Consider the following 12,576-nt stretch of genomic DNA (forward strand, 5'->3'; position numbering starts at 1 on the left):
TTTTATTTCAAAATAAAATGAAATGTGCGGCATATCTACAGGCTTTTATTGTTAATTTATGCTTGCGTTGGGTAATTAGGGTTAAAGATTTTAACAGCTCTGCCAGCTGATACGTCAAATCTTTACTGCTCCATATCTCACCACTGCAGACTTACAATTTATTACCCACTTAGCAGGCAGTAATTGGGCAGGTTTGAAGGTAATAGCTCATATGGTCAATGTCTAGTTGAGAAAAGGTGCTAAGAAATATTTAATGATTAAGTTCAACTGCTTGAGCTCTGATGTCCAATTTGTCATCCATTATAGTTTGTTTGACAACATTATGCAGTATAATATATTACCATCTCTGCCTGGTACATCTGTTTCAGTGCTGTACTGTATATGGTTCCTGTTCATAAAATACATATCATAGGAAGTATGTATAGTATGAAGGCTAAACACTAGAGATGCACCGGCTTTGGATTCAACGTGGTTGGGTTGCTACCGATCTACAGAATTTTTTACACCAAACCTAACCCTACGCTTGCACTAGTTGTGCTGCGCTGTTCAACGTGATGACGCCGCCTTGATTACGGGAAGGTGTTTATGTAGGTGGACCTTTCAATGCATTAGGCTGTGAGAAAGTGAAAATTGAACTTGTGAGCAGAAAAAGTGTTGTTTGGCAGTACTTTCAGTCAAAAGAAGGCCATTCAAATCGAGAAGTTCAATTTGCAATACCGATTTCTCTGGTGGTGGCGAGGAACAAAACCCAAATCCCTAAACAATACACAACATCACCGCTGTTAAAAAATTTGGTATGAAACACCTGAAAGACTACGAGCTGTGCATGAAGGCATCTACAGACAGAATCCCACATGCAGCAACTTTAGCTACGGCAAAGGAAGGACAGTCCCTGCTAAAAGCTTGTGTTAACCAGTGGCTTCAGTATTCGGACAAACTCCAAAAATCTTGATTCGGTGCATCCCTAGTATACACTTCATACTATACATTTCCAGCCGTCATGTATGATTTTGGGGTCATCAAGTACATTTAGTTTTGAGGATGTGTTTGGAATAAGGTGTATCAGGCTTTGGCCACACAAACAACAATAGTTGGATAAATTTCTTGTTGGTTTTGGTCTTCATGGGATTTTAAGGTATTAGGTAAAATATAGAATGTCACTATAATGATTTGTATAATGTCCTATAATGATTGTCCTATAATGATTGACCTGCCCATTGCATCATGGGAAGAATATATAAGAGAATTTAACTCAAACATTTTTAGGAATAATTGGATAAAGTAATTGAGCCAAAAACCAGACCTAGTTCCAGTAAACTTTTGAAGCTATACAATTAGCCTGCCAACGATAATATGGTACATAACAATATAGCATTTTTCTCTTTCAGTCCAGCTCAGCAGTAAGTGTAAGTGAGCGCCTCAGCACTTTGGTAACTAATCCTCCCACCGACCCCAGAGTGCACACCACAGTCTTCACTAATCATTCCAACATTTCCATTTTATTAAGTAAGACAATACATTAATTGCAATCGCATGCCAAGGCCTCCTGCTATGCAACGCTACCCCTCTGGGGTCTGCCACCGAAACCCTGCAGGCTGACTCCAAGAGTTCACGGCTTCCACTCTGCGTGCCGTGCAACCTTTCATCAGCCACGGGAGCAGATTAGAGACATCCGCTGTGCATTCCTCGCCTAATGATTAAATATCAGCCCGTTTATTGTGAGTGTCACTGATTACAGGCCCCGAGATGTGGCTGTTGGCAGGCTGCGAAGGCTGCGAACCGGACGCCTCTTTGGAGATCTTTTCTCTCCCCTGCTAATTAAGAGCTATGTTCACAGAATGATTTAGTAAGTGTAAGGGAACGTATTGGATAATAAAAGGCCTTTCTTATTCCTTTGCAGGGACTGGGCTGTTTTATTTCTTTTTAATTCATGTTGTTTGAATGTCAACTTTCTGATAAGCTGTGACTGCATTAACAAAGGATAAGTTCAAAAATGTATACACAAAGAGTGTTTTACATATGATTTACTTAACCCTTGTGTTGAAAATCAACACATTTGTTGACAATATTCATCAATGTTGTTAACTATTTCCTACGTTTTTGTACCTTTTTCAACACTTATTTCAATGTTTGTCACTTTTTTGACGTTTAACACTACGTAACACTTACAAACTTTTGTTTTATAGTTATTTATGAAATTTATGATAATTTTAAGGAAATTCTACTTAATTTTTGAGTTAGAAAAGCAGAAATTAGGAATTATTTAAACTAAAATTAAAGGAATGTATTTTGATGGATAATCACAAACTGGAATATGTCAACTTTTACTTTCTATTTTGAAACCACTTTTTTCTATAATACTGAATAGGACATCCCAAAATTCATGAAAGTAAAGATTTATACTTGCCAAAGAGCGTTGTGTGGAATCAATAATGTTATTTTGGTTATTTACAATTTGGTAGTTAAAAAGAACATTGATGTAGGACAAGATGAGGGTTAGAAATGACTATCTTGATGCATAGATAGACATGGATAGATTATAGACATGTCCCCCAGCTAAATATGTTACACGTAATTGTCTCATATTGTAAAAAGTAAGATTCCCATGTCTTTTTTGATTATACAGTAGGTTGAGGTGCTATATAAATACTCAAACCGCTAAATCCACAGAGAAATGCACACAACCCATATTTAGAAACTGCGCATTTAAACAAGCCGTCAGGATTTCTGACATTGTGATGTCACAACTATACTAGGTCGAAAGTGCGGCTACAGTACTGTTACATTCCCCGGCTGCAGTGATGTTGCAGAGACGCGAACAGCGCAGATTCAAAAGAAACGCTGACCAATCACAGCAGACTGGGTTTTATTTTTGAGGGGGGGTCTTAAAGGGACAGGCGCTAAAATAGAGCATTTCAAGACAGAGGGTGAATACAGGTATACTATTCAGACACATGGACTAAGAAAAATGTGTTTTTACACATTAAAGCATGTAAACATGTTCTGGACAAAAACCAAAAGTATGAACCTGCCAGACATATTTTGATTAAATGGTCCCCTCTGGCTCATAGTTTAGCCAGATGTATTGGGTTTCACCTAAAATTAGCCATCAGACTCAATTTATTACCTCAATTGAGAGGCTCCAAAGTGCCGTAACAGCACCCCGGCTAACACGGACTAACCTTGGCCAAGCCGTATAATGTTGCATTTTAATTCAGCTGCAGGAATTGCCAGCGAGGCCGAGCCCATAATAAGTTACACCTTTTTTTCCCCCTCTAACCCAGAGTGGAGGAGCGTGCTCCAGTATTAAACGGGTACAAGAGTGTTAGGCAAACACTAAAATCCAAGATCATTTTATTGCGGTAAGAAAACTGCTTTTCCCTGACAGCCAGATGACTTTTTAAACCTATTTTAGAGGGAGGCTGCTTTTATGAAAGTGGGGACATAAGACACACATGCACAAATGCATTAAAACCTTTATAACCACCAGTGGTGGAAGAAGTATTCAGATCCTTTAATTACTTTAAGCAAATATACTGATTCCACACTGTAAACAATATTCTGTTATGAGTAAAAGTCCTGCATTGTTTCTTAAGTAAAAGTATGTAAGGTAACATCAGGAAATAAAGTAATAAAGCAAAAGTACTCAATACGGAATAATCCTCTAAATTTTAGAAACTGTCAATGATAATACCAGTTGTGTCAATCAACTGTGTTTAATCTTCTCATCCTTTCAGATGGACTTGTAGGCCAACATATTGTCGGGTAGTTTTATACTTTATAATAAAACATCAAATTTAACAAATAACTATGTGTTTTTGTGTGAAGAAATCTTCAATTTCTAATGTAAACAAAAATAACTAAAGCTGTCAGATTAATGTTGTGGAGTAAAAGGAATAATATTTCCCTCTGAAATGTATCGGAGTAGAAAGTGGCATGAAGAGAAAAGACTAAGTAAAGTACAAGTACCTCAAATATTTACGTAAGTACAGTTCTTAAGTAAATGTACATAGTAACAAAATTAGTCACAAATACACACACAAACACACACTCTCTTGAATACAGCGGTAACATCATACATTGTGACAGTTCCATCCCCCCCACCACCCCTGTAAAGCATGGATCAAATTAGTTTGTGAACATCCAGACAGAAGCACGTTAACCAGCATACATGCCTGTTAAATGTCAGCAGCTCTTGGGTAATATTGACCACAGCGGGCTGAAAGAGCGCCACAAGTGTGTTGCAACTATGTGTCTGGAGGAAAGTAAGGAGTTTATCACAGCTGCTCAGTTGTGACAGTCTCTCTGTGGGCTCAAGAGCTATGCATGACTCTTAGTTGTTGGTAATGGATGCTGTTTTGGGACTGGTTTATTGCATTTGTGTATCATTTCAGATTTCATTTTTAACTAACAAAACCCATTTAGAGACAATTCACAAAGGACTGAAAAACTGAATTTGCCCTGTACGGCAAAAACAAAGTCAGATTTTATTTGCCTTGCACCAATCTAAAAAAAGCAGCCACTAAAGAAACAAAACTAAGAGTCTTTAGCTAAAGCGTCAGTGACGCTTTTAGCTAAATGTCAACATGATAACATGTTCAAAATGACAATATTTTGGTTTTTATCCTTATTCCGAAAAAGAAAATATTCCGACTAAGCGGTCGATGGCTAATGAAAGTGAATATTCCACTAATTGTTTTTTAAAGTTATCCACTGGTGGTGGACTTGTTGGAGTGTGCGAACACAGCCTCCCTTTTTGTCTTTCATTTCTCCAACCGTCTTGTTTAAATTGTCGCCATTGCAATGTTTGCTCTTACATTGTATTACGTTGTAGCTTCTGTTTCCTGTTTTATTTTGAAGTCTGGTTTTTGTCAAGTCCTGTCTTTAGAATTACTTCCTGTGTCTTCCCGCTCTTGTGATTACCTGATGTTTTCCACCGCCTTACCTGCCCTCCTGTCACCTGCCTCTTGTTACCTCATTACCTTGTGTATTTAATGTCTGTGCTTCCCTTGTTTCTTGTCAGATCATTTTGTCTTGTGTCCCTGTTCTGTGCAGATCGTCTTACTAATGGAGGTTTCAACGTTTATTCCTGTTCCTGTGATCTGTACACCCCTGTGAGTTTTCCCTTCCTTTGTTCATGTTGCCTTGTTTTTTTCCCTGCTCCCTTTTTGGATTTTTGGGGTTTTTGTGTTTGCTCCTTGTGTTCTCCTTGGACTTTTTGTGAATAAATTTGTGTTGAACTGTTCCCGCCTGCCTCCCTCATTTCTGCTCTTGGGTCCTTATTTTTGCCACAATAATCACACTGTCCCCCCGTACCAACGTTACGCGGTACGTAACTTTTGCTTGGACACCAGTGCTTAGACCTCACAATGCCTTGTGTTTCTCACTCTCCCCAATTTATTGTTCATAAACTGTGACATGAGTGACCCATGCAGATAGGCCAAGGTGAGAAGAGGGAGATTAGCTAATGTTAGCCAGCATATTTATAAAAAAGTCACATTCATATTGTAGTGTCAGCCTTTTAATAGTATATATATATATATATTTCTTTTTTTACCATTTGCAGTATATTTGACTTTTGGTATTCATTCCAATAGCCCTAATCCAAACAGATTATGGTGACCGCATGTTAGCATGCAAACATTTGGTGAAAGTACAGCAGAGGCTGATGTTTTGATCAATTCACTTTGTCATTTTACTGGCATATACAGAAGAAACAAAGTTTTTTTCCTCATAAGTCACAGTGCAAATTCATAGAACAAACATAAATGATATAATTAAAACTTTGATCTAATCACAGCACTATAGAACAAACCAGGTCATTACCAAAGTCTGTAGGCTTCATCCTCTGGGTACCAAAATGTAAGCTTAATCCATTGACTGCTGAGATATTTCAGTCTGGGCCAAAATGCTGGACTGACGGACTTGTCATCGAACCCTGCCATTAGCTTGGCTTAGAAAAAAGAGTGAGACTTTCTTGAGACGAATCTTCCAGCTTTTAAGAAATCCTGAAAAGCTACAAAAAAATGTTCCGTGTGTGCTGTTGTAAAGTGAAAATGTTAGTACAGATAGCCGGTAGGCAGTTAGAATAGAGACTTCACTCAGCACCTGAATCTCTGCTCTATCTCAGTTAACATGACTTAGGAAAATATCTGGAGAACTTTAAGTTGCATTAGAATGTCAATACTAGGCAATTCAACTTGCTTTTGCAGAAAGGGGATGAGTGCAGAAAAGTTATTGACGTTGCAGTTTTACAACTGATTTTAGTCTGGGGGGTATAGCTATTTGCACTATTTTTCTTGCTATTTGCACTATTTTTCATGCAATTTGAAAATAGAATCAGTAAATTCTGTAAATCATTTGGGGGGAAAAACTGATAATTGCCAGTGAAAAAATTCTCCTGTAGAGTATACATCCTGTTTTGTAACAAATTCTTCCAAAGTCTAATCTGTCTCAATCTTTGTGTAACCAGAACACATTATCACTCCAGCCACCTAAGAAAAGGACAAACATGTCTGATGTCAAGTTACATAACATAGGCAGGATAGGAATTTGGAGTGAACAGCATTACTAATTGATATTTCCCCAGCCATTGTTAACTTTTGCTTGATTGATTTGCTGGTGGTTGAAGTTATTTTAAAACCCTCAAAGATTTAAGGCTTTTAAGAAAACATTTGAAGCAACCCTGCTCCCTTTACCTCTTGTAGGTGCCTTACATAACAAAAAAATAAAAATAAAGTAATTCTCTACATTTTTTCTGTGTGGCTTTGCTCCCATTACATATAATATTAAGCCGCCTACAGAAGATCCGCAATAATACCGTTCTGCGTTTGCCGCTCCGTTGTTTTTTTCACTACGTGTAGAGCAGTGCCGCACAACTAGGTTCAGCACCACCCTTGGCGCTCAAATCATTACAACTTGTACCTAGTTGCTTCTGTCCTTTCAAGCGCAACCAGTTGTCCTACCTCGCCGTTTTGCCCCTGAATATGTGTAGCCAACCCGTTCTCACTCCCAACTCGTAAAACATTGATGCTTGGGCAGTGGCTCTTGCAGTCAGATACTGTACATGACGCAAAAACCAGACTTTAGCGTCTGTATGGAACGCCCAAGGCATAGCAAAAGCTCGACTGGGGAGCTGAAACAGGACGTAGTATTAACAGCGACACTGGTAGCAAGTAGCCTAGTATAAAAAAACAAAATGCTGCTTTAGAAGGAAGGTTGGATTAATGGATGGGTAAAACAACATTGGAATTTCCCCTAGGACACCGGGGTTCTTGGCCCATTCTCGTACCTCACTGAAAAGTACATTTTAAACCCCACCCACGATCTTTTTCTAAACCTAACTGTCCCATTCTTGTGCCACATATCAGTCAGTCTACGTCCTGGCCGTGCGCGTCTAAAAATGATGCCAAGGGTTCTGGCGCTAATGGAGACTTTTAGTGTGAATACTAAACGCCAAAGGCATGTGACCAAGCGTCCGAATTTTACCCGATGGGGGACCATGAATGGCTTTGGCAACTTTTATGCTTGAAAGGATGAATTTTCTCCACGTTTGCTGCAGCACATGGGCGTGATTGATGGAAGGAGATGAATTTTGTTTATGGCCTTCATTGTATTTCCCTCATTTGTTTAGGTTTATGGGTAATGGGCCGTTACACATTTGGATCATAAGTAAATTTTGCCATTGGTCAAAAAGTGTGTTTTTCCCTGCAGAAGTAATGAAGCAGCAGTAAATTGTCTTTACTGAAGGTGTTGATTTTATAGCTCTCTCACATGGCTGCCATCTCTCCTCCCCCTCACATGCTTTTCCTTCCTTCTCTTCCTCCCTCTACTTCTCCTATCTCCAGTGGAATCGTCCAAATTTGCTCTCTCCGGCCTATTCTTAGCTTAAGCCGCGGCCGCTCTAGTAATATTTTTAAAGATTATTATAGTATTCACTAACCCTTTTTTCCCCTTAGGCGCCCTTCCAGAGTTTCTTTTTCTCCCTCCCTCCCTCTTTCTTTTTCCTCCACTTCTACCTTTCTTTCGACAGCGATCCTTGGTTGTAAAATAATAGAGCATCAGCCAGCAATAATTTGCAGTCCAAACAGAGCAGACGCTGGCTGACGTTTATTGAAACCTCATCCCCCCGTGAGCCGGTTTCCCTTTTCCCTCCCAGCTCCGTCGCTGCATGTTTGTACAGACAGGCCCCGAGTCCTGGCCATTGCTCTTAATAATGAGGCCTACGGCTGGCCTTTGCTTTGGCCGGGCAGGGGGCGAAGAGTTAGAGAAGGGGGGCAGGGGGGCTCCCATTAATCCTGAATAGCAGTCAGATGGACTGTACCTACAAACAGACTGGAAGATACAGGTAATAAACGTGCCAGCCTGGATCAGTATGTGGGGACAGTGATGTCTTTAGTGTAGTTGGACTAGTCCTATTTTTATTCTATGGCTTTCAATTGTGTACAACCTGTTTTTGCCGCTCTCCTGTTGTGACCTTTATTTAATGGGTTTTAGTTTGTGTTTCTGACGGTCGGTGTGAGTCGGTGTGAGAATCCTGTACTGGAAACAGGAAACAGGAGCCATCACTGCCTCCATCGCTGCCACAAGAACATTTTAAAACACCGAACACAAGCACTGAACTGCCCAGGGGTTTGTGGAACAGCTGACTGACTGAACAAAGCATAGTCGATCTGTTTCCCTCATCTCTTTTCTTTCTCTCCTTCTCGGTGAAATGAAGCGGTCTGAAACGTCTAGATCTATAAACCCTCTGACGGAAAACAATAATTGTGAAAAATAAAGTCCACTTGGACTAGATTGTGGGGTTAATAAAAACAACAGGATGTCACAAAAATGAACCTTTTCAGTGACACTACCACCATCACACAACCCTGTGGCAAATTGCTTTTACTGGTCAGAAGTCCCCCCACCCCAACACCACCCAAGCCTTGAATATTTGCTGTTGAAGCTTTAAAGTACAAAAAAATGATAGACACAGCACAATTACATACAATGTCAATAGAAAGACTCAAGTGGACATATGATTAGGCACATTAATTCAGCAATGCATGCAACGTGATGTGTGACTGAAATCCGTGCAACTAAGAGCCCATTGACACCATGAGTTATCATGCAATTAGTTACTTGATAGCTGGAAAAAAAAAAACAATTGCACAATGCAAGGTGTAAATAAAAGCAGGTAAAACGCTTTACAATTAGATTGATGGTCTGGATCGTATAGTGATTGGATCCCTGCTGGGTATAAACGCAATGTACAAATTGTCATGTTATTAGCACGGAAATATGCCCAGCAAGTTGAAAGTTAATCCTACAACCCCCGACGCCAACTGCCCTATCTCAGCAAAGAACAAGTAATAAGGACCTTCATGTGCTGTTGACTGTGCGGGCAGAGTTCAAGATAATGACGATGCTTATATTTATACCTGAAGTCAATTCAAAGGCCCATTATCAGATATTATCACAATATCTGCGTATGCAATATATACAATTACCAAACATTCCTTGGCTAGAACCACAAGAACAGAAATTAGGAGCTAAACATCCTCTTTGCATATTCCTGTTTGAGTTGCCACTGCATTTGGAGTGCCATGATGATTAGGTGATTGAAAGGCAGTTTTTACACAACTCATTTTGTTCTTTATTTTAACTGTTGAGTGACAGTAATCACTAAATAAATGCAAGTGAATTAAAAACAAGGAGAGATACCAGAAAGGAAAAGATGACTGAAAACTACACAGCACTTTTCTCTACACAAACTGATGTGCTGAGTGCTTGATGGTTCAGCTTGTTCACACACACTGTCTCCATAGTTCCCTTTCTTTTTGAAATAGTTGGGAAGCTGACCCCCTATTCCTGATAAGTGACACTCATGGCACCCAATCCTTCCTCAGGCGTCTGTGTTTGACTAATCGGCTACTGATCAGCCCTGCAAAACATGTTCTAATACAGGGGTGTCAAACTCAACTTCACTCTAAAGGCCACACTGGAAAACAAGAATCACATCAAGGACTAGACATAGACACTAGTTTATTAATATGCTTTTATTTAATCAAAAAAGTAAAATATCTTTGATTCTGTTATTGCCTATGCCATAAAGTCTTCTTACATACAGTTTGGTCATCATAAAGTCCTAAAGAAGTTAGGAAAAAGTTCCTCAGCCATCATAGAAAAAAAAGAAGCCCCAAAACGTTGAAAAAAATGACAAAAACGTTGGAAAATGTGGGGAAAACGGCGGAAAAAGTGACAAAATCTTTGGCAAAAGTGAGAAACTGTCAGAAAAGTTGCAAATTGTCCAAAAAGATATAAGAAAAACTGACAAAAACTAGTTGGGCCAAAATGTATTTTGAACCTAAATTGATATGCAGGCCAGTTCAAAATCTGCAAAGGGCTGGATTTGGCCCGCGGGCGTTGAGTTTAACACATAAACCTAAAAGATCGAGGTAAAACACCGCACTGCAGAAGTGCAGACGTTCAATGCCAATGAAAAAAAAGTTCTGAGAGATGCCAGAGTGGGATACAGGTAGAGAGACTGTAAGAGATGGGAGTATATTTGTGCAGACAGACAGGTGGTTCAGAGTGAAATTAAACACTAATCTGCTCCTCAGCGTCTAAAGCCCCACTTACTGGAACTCCTGCAGATTCCTCTGGTCAGCGGTCAGCTAAGACAAACTAATCATCACTTTGTATGAACTGAGGTCTGACCACAGCGCTGCCCAGTACAAGGCCTAGCAGACTGAAAAACACCGAGCCCAGGTCCATTTTCCATCGATGTCACCATTGCCGGCTGCGCCAAAACCCTGCTAAATCAACTACTGTATCAGAAAATAAAAGTTAGAAGTCACGATCTGGGTGCTCAAATTGTTGCAACTGCGTCCCATAAAGTGAAGTTTTAGTTAAATTATATTTGGCGTGCTGGACAACTTTGGCCGCAGACGGGGGGGGGAATCCATACATTATAGCAGACACAAAGTAGTATAGAGGTGGGCTTGTGCTTCCTCTGACAGGGCTACTGTGGCCAAAAACAATCTTGAGGAGCACAGTTGAATGTTTTTCTTGTGTTCCTTCTGCTGATCTGGGCACAAAAGGGGGTTTCTGCTACTTAGCAGAGTAGGCAGAGGCTGCACCCACACCCACACACTCATATAATGTGATATATAAGAAGATGATACACATAAGCTGTTTAGCCTTTTTTTAAAATAGCTTTTTTACCGCCTCTCTATTGTCTCTAACGTTGAGATCAGCGGAAACTAATAGCTCTATGTCATTAAGGTTGCTGCATGCCACCCTGCTCTGCTCACATTGGCCTCTGCATTACACTTTGTCTGCTGAAATGTTGCAGAAGAGTGAACTACTTCCACAAACATGACTTACCGACATTCGATTTACAGATAAAGTTGACTAACCAATAGGAATGTAACGACACACCCAACTAACGATTCCACAAGGCTTACAATTTGGAGTCCTCAATACAATTTAGCCACGACTACAGAGTAAATGATGTAAGGATGTCCCTGAAGATAAATGAACTGTTTAAAACAACACGTGTCCTCCAGTGTTGTAGTCTTAAAACCACTTTTTGAAGGTCTGGGATGAAGAGGATTTGGGATTAAGACAGGTCAAGACCACAATTGCAGAGCTATCATTAAATTGCCTTTTTATTGTCTGATTTATGTGTCAACATTATTACTGGGATTGGATGTAAAACAGATTTCAAATTCAACCAATAACGTGACTCGTTTCCAATTTGAAATGTGTTGCTGTTAACCCCCGTTCACCGCCCCCCTTGACACACACTCCCAGAATGAATGTAGCTCTGGCTGTCTGTTTTTAACTATTAAAGAAAAATATAAATAAATAAATATATTTTTTGTAATAGTTTATTTGCTAAACAACAACTAATAGAAAACACATAGTGTGTAATTCTGCAATGTAACCAACACAGCTGGAACCACATTTTGATCAACACTTACGTCTAACGTCATCAATCTGCCCCTGTACCAAAACTCTTCGGAAATCTCTTCACCCCTCACCCTAAGATATTACCTCTACATGTTAGCTAGTAAATAGTATGCACTCTATCTTTAAGTTGTCTGATCTGGTCTTGTCTCGGTTTCGACACACTCTGGTCTTGGTAAGGACTTGGTCTCGCTTGAGGTGGCCTTGACAACAACACTGGTGTTCTGTTATCAAAAGTGCATCTGAAATTGAATTTTATCCCAAATGAACCTAAATATCGAACCTAAACGAACCTAAATATCTAGCATCATTAAAAAATCCACCCGCTCAGGTCATCACCTCTTTGAACTGTCATAGGTCCTTTAAAACCTCCAGATTCAGTTTTTTTTCCCACAAGCAAATTGCACATTAAAGCTTTAATGTGTAACTTAATATTATTAATGAACATCTGTTACATTCAAGCCATTGCTAAATGAGTTGCTACAAAGCTAATTAAGACTAACAGCTACACACAATTCTCTGTAATTCTTAGTATGGCTGTGTTAAGAACCTAGTGTCATCCGGTGACTTTAGCGCGCAGAAACTCGAATGTAGAATGAAAGAACAAACTAATAATAAAAA

At 39.5% G+C, this 12,576-nt stretch overlaps 1 long non-coding RNA gene across 1 annotated transcript; it reads right to left on the reverse strand.

Annotated features, from left to right (window-relative positions):
• Positions 1-339: 339 nt before the first annotated feature.
• Positions 340-12,254, reverse strand: LOC117936780. The gene is made up of 3 exons (XR_004655021.1): positions 12,245-12,254; positions 914-981; positions 340-350 (listed from the first exon to the last, which is right to left on the reverse strand). It is a non-coding gene; the product is annotated as an uncharacterized LOC117936780 (long non-coding RNA).
• Positions 12,255-12,576: the final 322 nt, after the last annotated feature.

Source organism: Etheostoma cragini, chromosome 21 (genome assembly GCF_013103735.1).
Source record: "Etheostoma cragini isolate CJK2018 chromosome 21, CSU_Ecrag_1.0, whole genome shotgun sequence".
In the NCBI taxonomy this organism is placed as follows: Eukaryota; Metazoa; Chordata; class Actinopteri; order Perciformes; family Percidae; genus Etheostoma; species Etheostoma cragini.